The sequence below is a fragment of the Mus musculus genome, chromosome 14, assembly GCF_000001635.26.
Source record: "Mus musculus strain C57BL/6J chromosome 14, GRCm38.p6 C57BL/6J".
Classification (NCBI taxonomy): Eukaryota; Metazoa; Chordata; class Mammalia; order Rodentia; family Muridae; genus Mus; species Mus musculus.
The window spans coordinates 34,643,737-34,656,429 of record NC_000080.6 but is presented as its reverse complement, the minus strand read 5'-3'; positions in this window follow the sequence as shown (position 1 = coordinate 34,656,429).

The following is a 12,693-nucleotide window of genomic DNA, read 5'->3' as shown; positions in this document are numbered from 1 at the left end:
TTCTTTGTAAGTTTTGGAGATTAGTTCTCTGTCAAATGTAGTGTTGGTGAATATCCTTTCCCAATCAGTTGGTTGCTGTCAATTTTGTATCCAGCCACTTTGAACAATGGATAAAGAAAATGAGGTACATCTACACAATAGACTACTATTTAGCTATTAAAAACAAGGCCATCATGAAATTTGCAGGTAAGTGGATGGAACTCTATCATCCTGAGTGAGGTAACTCAGCCCCAAAAGAGACATGCATGGTATGTACTCTCTTATAAGTGGATATTAGCCATAAAGTACAGGATACCCATGCTACACTCCACAGACCTAAAGAAGCTAAACAAGAAAGAAAGTACAAATGATGATGCATGAATCTCCCTTAGAAGGGGGAATAAAATAGTCAAAAGTGGCAGATGGAAGGAGGGAACTGAGAGGGAGGTGGATGGGGGCATTCATGATCAGGTGTGGGGAGGGATAGGAGAGATTGCCAGATGACCATGGGAACGAATGGAAATCTGCAACTGACAAGGGAGGGGAGTTGTAGGGGGGGTGACCCTAATTAGCTGTGACTCTCAGCAATGGGGATATGGAATATGAAGAAGCCAGGCAGGAACCCCAGTGAAGCAGTAGAGACACCAACCCACTCACAAAACTTTCAACCCAAAATTTATCCTGCCTACAAGAAATATAGGCGTGGGGGAGTGGCCAACCAATAACCAGCCCAACTTGAAACCCATCCCGTGGGCAAGCACCAATCTTTGACACTATTAATGATACTCTGTTATGCTTACAGAAAGGAGACTAACTAGCATGACTGTCCTCTGAGAGGCTCCACCCAGCAGCTGACAGATACAAACACCCACAGCCAAACAGTGGGACTCTTATGGAAGAATAGGAGGAAGAATTGTAGGCCCCAAAGGGGAGATAGGAACTCCATAGGAAGATCAACAGAGTCAATGAACCTGGACCCTTGGGGCTCTCAGAGTCTAAACTACCAACCAAAGAACATACACAGGCTATATCTAGACCTTCCCACACATATGTAGCAGATAAGCAGCTTGGTCTTCATGTGGGTCTCGAACTACTGGAGCAGGAGCTATCTCAAAAGTTATTGCCTGTATGTGGAATATGTTCTTCCAGCTGGGCTTCATTGTCTGGCCTTAGTGAGAGAGGATGCACCTAACCTTCCAGGGACTTGAAATGACAGGGTAAGGTGGGCCACCCAGGGGGCCACATCCACTAAAAGGAGAAGGGGAGGGAGCATGGTAGAAGGATTGTGGGAAAGATCACTAGGAGGGGGGCAATGAGTGGGATATAAAGTTGAATAAGTAAGTAAATAAATATATACATTTTAATTTAACTTTTTTAAAAAAATGAATGGGGATTAATTAAAGACAAATTTCTTGCCGGGTGTGGTGGCACACACCTTTAATCCCAGCACTCGGGAGGCAGAGGCAGGCGGATTTCTGAGTTCGAGGCCAGCCTGGTCTACAAAGTGAGTTCCAGGACAGCCAGGGCTATACAGAGAAACCCTGTCTTGAAAAACAAAAAACAAAAAAACAAAAAGACAAATTTCTCATGCAGAAGAATTTCAATATTAGCCTAGATAATGTTTTTGACTGAGTGACATCCTTCTGAGACTACAAGTGATAAGGGAGGAAACACAGCAGAGAAACCCTAAGTCACATGAGGGCCCAGTGATGATGGAACCTGGGCCAAGCGTATTCAAACCACCACAGGACCCTAAAGGGATATACGTTCTCTCACAGCTGGGACCGACTATCTGACTAAAACAACTTAAGAGAATTTGTTTATTTTGGGTTACAGTTTGAGGGTATATCTCATTGTGACATAGAAGGCACGTGGTGGAGGCAGCAACATGAGACAGTTGGTCCCATTATGTTTGCAGTCAACATTGAATACTGGCACTCAGCTCACATTCCCCCCTTTTCCTCTCCATTGACTCCAGAACCTCAACCCACAAACTGGTGTCATTCACATTCAATCTGGGGTGTCCTAACTCTGTTACACTCCTCCAGAAACACCCTTACTGACACTACCCAGAGGTATGTCGTCCAAGGTCTTCAACTCAGTCAATTTGATGGCGAAGATTAATTATCAGAGGAGGCGTAATGATTAATGTAAACTGCTGTCCTGGAGGTGGGCAGCAGAGAACACACCTGTAATCTCAATACGTAAGACACTCAGAGGTAGAGATAGTCCAAGTTTGAGTTTGAGGTCAGCCTGGGCCATACAGTGAGCTTAGGTCAGCTTTGGTTGCCTAATGAAATTAAGGCCAAAGTAAACCGAAAGAAAAAAGAAGAGGGGTTGGGGAGATGATATCCTGGATGGGACCTTCATACTGGAAAAAACAGTAGGTAAAAATTAAGGAACTCTAAATAAAATGTGGATCTAGATACTGACACTGTGTTAATATTGGTCCATTGATTATTAAATGTGTACTGTAAGCTATAATTTGGATATGGAATGTCCCCCAAAGGCCCATGTATTGACACTATGAAGAGGCAGTTGAAACCGTAAGAAGTAGAACCCAGAGAAAAGTCTTGGAGCCACTGATATATGTATGTATGAATGTATGTGTGTGTATATGTATGTATGCATGTGTGTATATGTATGTGTGTATATGTATGTATGTGTATATGTATTATGTGTGTTTAAGTATATATTATATATGTATGAATGTATGTGTATATATGTATGTATGTGTATATGTATGTGCATGTAAGTATGTGGGTATATGTATGTATGTGTACATGTATGTATGTGTATGTATATGTGTATGTATATGTATATTATGTATGTATGAATGTATGTGTGTATATGTATGTGTTTATGTAGATATGTAGATATGTATGTATGTGTGTGCATGTATGTGTGTGTATGTATGTATGTGTGTGTATGTATGTATATATTTACTTACTTGTCTATTTATTGGAGTGATCACATGCCACAGTTTATATATGGAAGTCAAAGATCAAAATGAGGCTCTCCTACTCTGTAGGTTCTGGGGATCAACATGAGGCTCTCACACCTGGTAGCAAGCACCTTTATCCACCCACTGTGTCACCTCACCGGTCCTGATTATGAGAATTATCTGTACTATCTTGTCAGTTTTTCTGTAGACCTAAAAATGCCCTTTAAAGTAGTATCTTTTTAAAATGACGTGTTTTAGCAAATGGCAAGGAGATGGGCTGAGTGACAGCCTGAAACCTTGGCCATCACACGTCTCTGTGGCTGAATTTAATGTTGCTGCCCAAGAAAGGTTCTTAGGGAGGGACATTCAGCCTCTCTTTGTTTGTTTGTAACTTTAATTTTTTCAAACCATATATATATATATATTTGGTGTTTTTGAGACAGGGTTTCTCTGTATAGCCCTGGCTGTCCTGGAACTCACTTTGTAGACCAGGCTGGCCTCGAACTCAGAAATCCACCTGCCTCTGCCTCCCGAGTGCTGGGATTAAAGGCGTGAGCAGCCATGCCCGGCTTTCAAACCTTATTATTATTTTTTTAAAGATTTTATTTATTTATTATATGCAAGTACACTGTAGCTGTTTTCAGACACACCAGAAGAGGGCGTCAGATCCCGTTACGGATGGTTGTGAGCCACCATGTGGTTGCTGGGATTTGAACTCTGGACCTTTGGAAGAGTAGTCAGGTGCTGTTACCCACTGAGCCATCTCACCAGCCCCCTATTTTTTTTTATTACGTATTTTCCTCAATTACATTTCCAATGTTATCCCAAAAGTCCCCCACACCCTCCCCCCCACCAACTCCCCTACCCACCCATTCCCATTTTTTGGCCCTGGCGTTCCCCTGTACTGGGGCATATAAAGTTTGCTTAACCAATGGGCCTCTCTTTCCAGTGATGGCCGGCTAGGCCATCTTTTGATACATATGCAGCTAGAGTCAAGAGCTCCGGGGTACTGGTTAGTTCATAATGTTGTTCCACCGATAGGGTTGCAGATCTCTTTAGCTCCTTGGATACTTTCTCTAGCTCCTCCATTGGGGGCCCTGTGATCCATCCAATAGCTGACTGTGAGCATCCACTTCTGTGTTTGCTAGGCCCCGACCTAGTCTCACAAGAGACAGCTATATCAAGGTCCTTGCAACAAAGGCTTGCTAATGTATGCAATGGTGTCATCGTTTGGAGGCTAATTATGGGATGGATCCCTGGATATGGCAGTCTCTAGATGTCAAACCTTATTTTTAATGATGGTTGTTAAACACATTAACCTCCCTCTTATCCACCATCCACCAGAGATAGCGGGGGGGGGGGGGGGGGGGGGAAGGGATGGGAGAAAGTGGACCTGTTTAGAAAGGTTCTTTGGAGCAACTCCTGTCTGTGTTGTCTGGAAATTGGCAGTTCAGTTCAGTTTAGTTCAGTTCAGTTCACAAGTCAGCAGCAGCAGCTCGATCCACTCGCAAACACTTCACAGACACACCAGCAGTCCAGTTTGGTAGAGTCGGGGTAGCAAACACGACTCAGCAGTGGTCGCACAACCTAGCAGAGACAGCCAGGCCTCAGCCTCTGCAAGAGCCAGCAAGAGGGACCAGGAGAAGTGCCAGGCAAAGTTCTCCGCTATGCCTCTCTCAGCAAAGTGAAGGTCACTGAAGACTTGAGACCCACAAACATTGCACAGTTAGCTCCATAAGCAAGCCAAGGTCAGCCTCTGTCACCCCATTGAGTTCTCTTTATCCTCCCTCCAAACGTCACGTGTCCTCCACAGGTCTTGCCTCAGCGTGTGCGTCTGTTTCAAGTGACATCAATCTGCCAATCAGCCCAAGTCCACAGAAGCGGCAAGAAACTGCAGAACACCAAAAGTTTTTTGGTGTGTTTCTATGGAGTTCTGACAAATTCAGCTCAACTGGGCAATGTAAGGTGGACCAACATATGCATGTCATTAGCAAAGCATTCTTTATCACGTGTCCTTTCACGTTCTTGCTTTAGAAGAACATCCTTTTCCTTTATGTCTGCTTCAGGAAATATTCCTTCCCAAGTTTGCCTTAGCCTTTCACCTGTGTCCACTTCAGGAAAACACTCTTTCACGTGTTTGTCCCAGCAAAACACCATCCAATACAACCGACTTTCCAAAGAACCCTTACATTTCCACTTTATTTGTTTGTCTTTGTTTTTCGAGATAGGGTTTCTCTGTGTAGCCTTCGCTGTTCTGGAACTCACTCTACAGACCAGGCTGGCCTCAAACTTACAGAAATTCATCTGCCTCAGCCCAAGTGTTGGGATTAAGGAGAGGGCTACCACTGCTTAGCAATACAGCCTCCCTTTAGATGACTGGCATTCAAGTTTTCTCTGTGTTCAAAATCCACAGAAGGCCAAAGCCTGGGCTGGAGAGATGGCTCAGTGGTTAAGAACGCTAACTGTTCTTTCCAAGGTCCTGAGTTCAATTCTCAGCAACCACATGGTAGCTCACAACCATCTGTAATGGGATCTGATGCCCACTTCTGGTGTGTGTCTGATGACAGCTACAATGAATTCATATAAATGAAATAATAAATAATTCTTTTATAAAAAAAAAAGGGAGAGGGAGCCAGGCAGTGGTGGCACATGCCTTTAATCCCAGCACTTGGGAGGCAGGGTCAGGCGCATTTCTGAGTTCGAGGCCAGCCTGGTCTACAGAGTGAGTTCCAGGACAGCCAGGACTACATAGAGAAACCCTGTCTCGAAAAAAAAAATGGGGGGAGGGGGCTGGAGAGCACTGACTGCTCTTCCAGAAGTCCTGAGTTCAATTCCCAGCAACCACGTGGTGGCTCACAACCATCTGTAATGGGATCCAATGCCCTCTTCTTTTATTTTTTTTTTTTTCTACAATCTTGGATTTTTTTTTTCCATTTTTTTATGGTCTTTTTTTAATTAGGTATTTTCCTCGTTTACATTTCCAATGCTATCCCAAAAGTCCCCCATACCCACCCCCACAATCCCCTACCCACCCACTCCCCCTTTTTGGCCCTGGCGTTCCCCTGTACTGGGGCATATAAAGTTTGCAAGTCCAATGGGCCTCTCTTTGCAGTGATGGCCGACTAGGCCATCTTTTGATACATATGCAGCTAGAGACAAGAGCTCCGGGGTACTGGTTAGTTCATATTGTTGTTCCACCGATAGGGTTGCAGTTCCCTTTAGCTCCTTGGATACTTTCTCTAGCTCCTCCATTGGGGGCCGTGTGACCCATCCAATAGCTGACTGTGATCATCCACTTCTGTGTTTGCTAGGCCCCGGCATAGTCTCCCAATGCCCTCTTCTGATGTGTCTGAAAACAGCTACGGTGTACTCATATAAATAAAATAAATAAATGCTTGCTTTGAGCAGCTATTGGAATCACTATTTAAAAAAAAAAAAGAAAGAAAGAAAAGGAAAAAGAAAAAGAAAAAGAAGGGCAAAGTCTCCCATAGAACTTGCGGCTATAGAAGCTGGTCATGAGCTGTGCTAGGCTCATCCTCCAGTGGTGGAGAGGTGGAGGGAACCTGTGGGTATCTGGGCAAACTCTGATTTTACTGAAAGAGACAGCAGATGATCTTACTCAGCTGACTATAGCCACAGGGAGAAAGGACCCAGGACTTCCATGTCTTTCCATACTTCAAAGGAACAATTCATCTAGATTTTCATGTGACCCAAGGCCAACAAATTCTGACTTGTTTGAAACACTGATCTGTCTGTCTGTCTAAAACACTGTTCAAGAAGCTTACTATATAAAACACATGTTTGGACCATATCTAGTCTTAGTTCTAATCCAATTTATTCAAGATCAGGATAATCTGGGTTTATTTTTTTAAATGTTTTATGTCTTATGTAATACATGTTTAAATGTGTTACATAATTGGTGCTCCAAAGTATATACAGAATAAATACAAAAGATGAAACAATTAGGAAAATGACACACACACACACACATCTTAATAATTGGTGGTGAAGAGCTGAAGAGGAACGCTGTGGTGGAACACAGGGCTTGGTTTCTGTTTTGAGCTTTGGGGTAGGGAATCAGCTCTATTTGAATGTCTTCATTCCATGGATCAAGAAGCTATTGTGGGAATTTGGCCCATGGCTAAAAATAGTTCTTCAAAAGCTGGGAGAACTACAGGACAGATTTGGGTTATGGATCAGTCAGTTTCGGCTGAGTTCTACAAATGACCCCAGATTTCAGTGGCTTGTAACAGTCAGAGTTTCTTTCTCTTGAATATCCTTCTTGAGTGATTCCAGGTCTTTTAGAGAAGGGACTCAGGCTGACTAAGCAGATTCATCTAGATGTTGCTAGGAAAATAGGCAAGGCAAACTTTTTTGTCTCTTAAAACTCCTGCCTCCAAATGACAGGGATCACTCATACACTGCATTGGCCCAAGTATCACCTCACAGAGGAGGGGCATACACTCCCTTCCCAAGGTGGTAACACAGCAGAGCCCAGTTGGCCTTCTCATTTCTGAATATCGTCCTACGTCCTGGATGAACGTCACTAGAGTAGGCATGACCCAGTGCATCAGAATCAAGCTAAACTACCATTTATCGTCTGAGTACCTTGTCCAATTCCTACTGGTAGATCAAAGAAATGTTCTGGATCCCCAGTGAATAGATTTATTGCTTAGAACTCCTTTCCAGCAATCCCAACTAAAATTATCTTCTTCCTCCAGTGCACGTTAATCTGGGAAAGGCCTATGCACCAAAGATTGTTTTGTAGCAACTTGACGGAGCCCAGATACTTACTTGTGTTCTTCATTTAAATAACAGAAGAAGAAAAATAAAATAAGCTGGACATGGTAGAATGAACCTGAAATCCCAGCACCCAGAAGATGAGACAGGAGGATATGAGTTCAACAAGGATGGCCTCTATTACATAGCAAGTCTCAGAGAGAGAGAGAGAGAGAGAGAGACAGACAGACAGACAGACAGACATAGACAGAGAGACACAGACACAGACAGAGACAGGGGAGAGAATAACGAACAATTATTATTCTAGTGTCCTATAAGTAGCATCATTACACAGAGAAAGAAGTTCATTTTTATTACTATGAGTGTCTTAGACTATTAGGGCTTAATTCTATTATGAAACGTAAGCTTGTTTGTGTTTCCGATGAAGAATCTACCCACACCACAGTCAGGAAATAGATGTCAATGTCTAATCCTCAAACCCCATTCAACTTCTGGCAAATGTCCAACAAGTCTTTTATTGAAACAGGATCCAATTCAGGGCAGCTACTACATTTAGTTTTCATGGTGTATTTGTGTGTGTGTCTGTGCGTGCGTGTTCGCGCACACACATGCATGCGTGTATGGAGGTTAGAGAAGAACATTGGAGTTCAGTTCCATTTGTCACTTTGTTTGAGGTAGGGCTTCCTCTCTCTCCCTGTTGCTTTCTCACTCTCTCGATCTCTACTTCCTTATTTTATGTATGAGTCCCTTGTGTGAGTTTATGTGCACCAAGTGTGTGCAGGTTTTCACTCATGGAGGCAATAAGTGGGCATTGTGTCCCCTGGAACTAGAGTTTCACATAGCCCAGGCTAGCCTCAAACTCACTACATAGATGAGGATGTTCTTGAACCTCTGGCACTCCTGTCTCTGCCTCCTAAGAACTAGAATTGCAGGGATGCCCCACTAGCCCTGCCTTATTTGGTGCTGGGGATCAAACCCCGGACTTTATGCTCTATATGCACTCTACCCACTGAGCCTCGTGCCCAGCCCTTTACAATTTATTCTGGCTGGGTCAGTTGCCTTGGACTTCACAAACAGAAGTAGCTCCAAGCTGGCTCACAGATGCCTTTTAATTCTGCCCTCTTTTCCTTTGTCTCAGTGAGTGGAGTCTCAGCATGCTCACCTCCACTCACACTGAAGCAGTCCTCCAGCTGCAGTGTCCCCAGGAGCTGGGACTAGAGGCATGCCTCTGTATCTGTCTCATAAGTCCTTAGGATGTGCCTTTCATGTTCTTAGAGAAAGCCCTTGCCTTTCCACTGCAAGAAGATATTCCGGGCTCATATTATATATCCCCAGCTTCAAGCCCGGAACTCACCATTTCTCTAAGTAACTTTTGTTTCTTTGGAGGGAGGGTAATGGATTTGTAGGTGCTAAGCATACTCAAGCAAGGTGTAAGCACCCATTTCTATTAGGACTCTGCTCTTCTCAAGTCCTCTTAGTGAACTGTCACAGCGAATAGCTTACGATACGCAGAGTATGTTGGGAAATACATGCACACACAGACTCTGTATCTTTTTATATTTTTATATCTTATAAACAATGAGTTTACACCTCTATCACAGAGAATGTTCATTTTCTCCTTTTGTGTATTCATCTCACTCTTTTGATAGTGAGAAACACGGCTTCAATTCTTCTGTCTCTTCTTCCTCCTCCCCTTCTCCTGTTCCTCTTCTTTTTCTTCTGGTGTATCTTTTGGTATGTTCTGGAGATTGAACCCCAGGCCTTGACCATACTAAACACATATTCGACCACTCAGACACATCTCCAATCCCCAGGTATTCATTTTTTTGTTTTGGTTTGGTTTGTATGTATCTGTGGTGAGGTAGTGCCTGTGTGCCTGTGCCTGTGTGCCTGTGTGCCTGTGTGCCTATGTGCCTGTACTGGCTAGTTTTGTGTCAACTTGACACAGCTGGAGTTATCACAGAGAAAGGAGCTTCAGTTGAGGAAATGCCTCTATGAGATCCAACTGTAAGGCGTTTTCTCAATTAGTGATCAAGGGGGAAAGGCCCCTTGTGGGTGGGACCATCTCTGGGCTGGTAGTCTTGGGTTTTATAAGAGAGCAGGCTGAGCAAGCCAGGTGAGGCAAGCCAGTAAGGAACATCCCTCCATGGCCTCTGCATCGGCTCCTGCTTTCTGACCTGCTTGAGTTCCAGTCCTGACTTCCTTGGTGATGAACAGCAGTATGGAAGTGTAAGCCGAATAAACCCTTTCCTCCCCAACTTGCTTCTTGGTCATGATGTTTGTGCAGGAATAGAAACCCTGACTAAGACAGTGCCTGTGCCTGTGTGCCTGTGTGCCTTTATGCCTGTGACCTGTGCCTCTGTGCCTGTGTGCCTGTGTGCCTGTGTGCCTGTGTGCCTGTGTGCCTGTGCCCCTGTGCGCCTGTGTGCCTGTGCCTGTGTGCCTATGCCTGTGTGCCTGTGTGTCTGTGTGCCTGTGTGTCTGTGTGCCTGTGTCTGTGTGCCTCTGCCTCTGCTTGTGCATATACTTGTGCCTGTGTGCATGTGCCTGTGCCTATGCATGTGTGCCTGTGTGCCTGTCTGCCTATGTCCTATGTCTGTGTGCCTGTGCCTGTGTGCCTGTGCCTGTGCCTATGCCTGTGCATGTGTGCCTGTGTCTGTGTATGAACATGTGCATGTAGACAACAGGGAACAGCCTTAGGTGTTATCCCATAGGAACCTACCATCTTCTTTTTGAGATAGGTCTCTCATTGGCCTGAAGCTTATTTGCCAAGTTGACTAGTCTGAAGCCCAGAAACATTCCTGTTCCTATTTGTTCAGGACTAGCATTATAAACCATGTCTAGCTTTTTTTTTTTTTTTTAAGCATGGGTTTATTCTTTCAAGGCAAACACTTCACTAATTAAGCTATTACCAGCTATTCCATCAAGGTGATTGTTCAAATACTTCATGAGTTCAGTCTTCTGTGTACTGCTGTCAACCTGGCTGGCGAGAGCTTAGATGTCCTCAGCAAATACAGCAGGGATCCAGATCCCATGTCAGTCTGCCTGTCCCACATGGGTGTCTTCCTCATTACCTTTGGGCCCTGAAAGCCCACACTAAACCAACTCTCCATGTGATGCACTATGCAGTGGTCTTGAAATAGTCCACAAATTCAGTGATCATTTTCTCTTCAAAAGGTGCAATCTAACCCCACCCCACCCCTATTCACCGTGGGTTGGATTTAGTGACTCACTTCCAATGAATTAATTATAATGGAAATGATGCTATCAGGACTTGTGGCTAGATTGCAAAGGAGGTAACTTCTTGGCTCACCCTCAGGGACCACTCACTCCAGGAGATACCCCTTCCAAGCTGTGAGAACACTCAGCTATCATTTGAAGACCATGGATGGAAAGGCCCATGGGAAACAAAGAAAACTTGACCCTAGATTCCCAGGTATGAGTGAAAAAGAAAAGTCAGCTTGAAAGCTGGTCTATGACCTCCATCATAGCTTCAGAGAGCTCCAGCCCTCAAGGCCTGGGAGTTGTAGAACAGAGCAAGCCATTTGTGTTAAGCCCTGTCTCGTTTATTTTATAATTAAAAAAAGATTTATTTTACTTTTAGTTATGTGCATGTATGCATACTCTTATCTGACGAGCCATCCCTGTAGTTCCCTTTTCTGAAATTTGATTCACAAACAGGTGAGATACTGAAGGGTTGCTGTTTGACCCCATTACATTTTCAGGCAACGTCTTAGGAAACATAATGAGCAGACTTGCACTTTTTCACACAGGTTCCTGCCATCTCAGTGTTTGCCAAAGATTAGTATACTGTAGACAAATGACCAGTGACACACTGTTGGGAAATGGAGTCTCTTGGAAAGTGGTTACGTTGTAGCTGTCCACTCTCAGGAGAGAACTGAGGCAGTTAGGAAAAAGCGTTTAGGGATGGGGCTGGAGAGGTGGCTCAGCAGCTAAGAGCCTGTCCCACTCTTTCAGAGGATATTAGTTCAAGTCCCAGCACCCACATCAGGTGACTCCTAATCACCAGCACCTCAGGTCATTGCAGGCTCCTTCACTGACACGGGCGCGCGCGCATGCGCGCGCGCGCGCGCACACACACACACACACACACACACACACACACACACACACTCACACTCAAAACAATAAATCAAAAACAATAAAAATAAATTTTAGAAAGTACTTGGGGCACAGGTTTCTTGCCTCCACGCCACATGGGGGTGCAGCAAGGGGAAACTCATCAAGAGCCACCATCCTCATCTTGGCCTTTCTAGGATCCAGAAATCTGAGAAACCAAGTTCTATCCCTTGGTCGGCTCCAGCACCACAGAGCAGACTAAGTCTGGCTGAGCTGCCTGCTTCTTTGGACAATCCCCTTCTTCCCAGCTGCGTTCGCCCTGTACTAGGTCACAGGCTTATGTAGATGTCCTCGTTTGGCTCTCTGAGGCAGGCTGCCCTACTAACCTAAATGCCCCTCGTAGCCCATCCGGTCTTCAGCATTCCACCCTGCACCTCGCTGAGCCCTCCCTCCAGCCACTCAGGCCTTCTTTTCTCTGCTCCACTTAACACCTTCAAGATTGAACTTTTCAGGGAAGGAAGAAGTGGCAAAGCTGGGTGGGGGGAGGGGGCAAGGGATGTATGACCTCATGCTTATCCAACGCTTCCCTTTAATTGTCCACTAGAGTTCAGAGCAAAGTCATCCTTGGATTGCTCCTTCCCTAAAAGTTGTTTTCTTGTGACAGTCGCTGAGTCTCCCAGAACTTCCCTTCGGTTACCTCAGTAAAGGCAGTTAGTTGCAAGCAATGGTAAAGTCTTACTTATCTCATTGCCCCCTGCTATGATTCGCAAGCTTCCATCCCAACATGATGACCACATTAGTTATATTTTCTTAGTTAGGGTTTTACTGCCGTGAACAGATACCATGATCAAGGCAACTCTTATAAGGACAACATTTAATTGGGGCTGGCTTACAGGTTCAAAGGGTCAGTCTATTATCATCAAGGTGGGGGCATGGCAATGTCCAGGCAG